This window comes from Arachis duranensis, chromosome 2 (assembly GCF_000817695.3).
Source record: "Arachis duranensis cultivar V14167 chromosome 2, aradu.V14167.gnm2.J7QH, whole genome shotgun sequence".
In the NCBI taxonomy this organism is placed as follows: Eukaryota; Viridiplantae; Streptophyta; class Magnoliopsida; order Fabales; family Fabaceae; genus Arachis; species Arachis duranensis.
In genome coordinates this window covers 38,441,098-38,442,942 of record NC_029773.3, presented here as the reverse complement: position 1 = coordinate 38,442,942, position 1,845 = coordinate 38,441,098, and positions in this window count along the sequence as shown.

Genomic DNA, 1,845 nt, shown 5'->3' with positions numbered 1-1,845 from the left:
TTCCAAGCAATACAGAAGAGAATCCAAAAGGAGAGTGCAAGGCCATTGATTTAATCAAAGTGGCCGAATGCACTAGGGAGGAGGAGGACGAAAATCCTAGTGAGGAAGACCTCCTGGGATGTCCTTCAAGCAAGAAGGAGTTTCCTATTAAGGATCCTGAGGAATCCGAGGCTCATATAGAGACCATAGAGATTCCATTAAATCTCCTTCTACCATTCATGAGCTCTGAAGACTATTCTTCCTCTGAAGAAGATGAAGATGTGACTGGAGAGCAAGTTGCTCAATACTTAGGAGCTATCATGAAGCTGAATGCCAAGCTGTTTGGTAATGAGACTTGGGAAAGTGAACCTCCCTTGCTCATTAGTGAACTATATACTTGGATTCAGAAAACTCTACCTCAAAAGAAACAAGATCCTGGCAAGTTCTTAATACCTTGTACCATTGGCACCATGAGCTTTGAAAAAGCTCTATGTGATCTCACCATGAGCTTTGAAAAAGCTCTGTGTGACCTAGGGTCAGGCATAAATCTTATGCCACTCTCTGTAATGGAGAAGCTGGGGATCATTGAGGTACAGCCTGCCATATTTTCATTGCAAATGGCAGACAAGTCAGTAAGACAAGCTTATGGATTGGTAGAGGATGTGTTGGCAAAGGTTGAAGGCCTTTACATCCCTGCTGATTTCATAATCCTAGACACTAGGAAGGAAGATGATGAATGCATCATCCTAGGAAGACCTTTCCTAGCCACAGCAGGAGCTGTGATAGATGTCAACAGAGGTGAGTTAGTCCTTCAATTAAATGGGGACTACCTTGTGTTTAAGGCACATGGCCATCCCTCTGTGACAGAGGAGAGTAAGCATGAAGAGCTTCTCTCAGTTCAAGGTCAAGAAGAGCCCACACAGTCAAACTCTAAGTTTGGTGTTATGAGGCCCATGAAGAGCTTCTCTCAGTTCAGAGTCAAGAAGAGCCCACACAGTCAAACTCTAAGTTTGGTGTTAAGATCCCATATCCAAACTCTAAGTTTGGTGTGGAGACAACACACTAAATTGACCTGATCATCTTGTGGCTCCATGAGAACCACTGTCAAGCTATTGACATTAAAGAAGCGCTTGTTGGGAGGCAACCCAATTTTATTTATCTAATTTTATTTTATTTTGTTTCTTTGTTATTTTTGTGTTTAATTAGGTACATGATCATGAGAAGTCACGAAAAAATCAAAAAAATTAAAAACAGAGTCAAAAACAGAAAAAAAAATTTTCACCCTGGAGGACGCACGGGCTGGCGTTCAACGCCCAGAAGGTGCATCTGGCCGGCGTTCAACGCCAGAACAGAGCACCACTCTGGCGCTGAACGCCCAAAACAAGCAACAACCTGGCGTTAAACGCCAGGATGGTGCACAGAGAGGACAAACTGGCGCTGAACGCCAGAAACAAGCATGAAACTGGCGTTCAACGCCAGAAACATGCATTACATGGGCGTTTAACGCCCAGAACATGCACCAATGGGCGTTTGAATGCCAGAATGATGCATGGAGGCAATTTACATGCCTATATGGTGAAGGAATGGTATTTCTTTTCACCTCAGGATCTGTGGACCCCACAGGATCCCCACCTCAGGATCTGTGGACCCTACAGGATCCCCACCTACCATATTCCCACCTTTTCTTTTAATCCTAATCACACTCTCCTAATCCAAATCTCATATCACACTTCCCAAAACCCTTCACCAATCACCTCAACTCCTCTTCCCAATTACCCCATTCACCATTCACATCAACCTCCTCTTCCCCATAAATCCCACCTACCCTAAAAAAAAATTCAAATTCAATTTCCCACCCTATCCCAC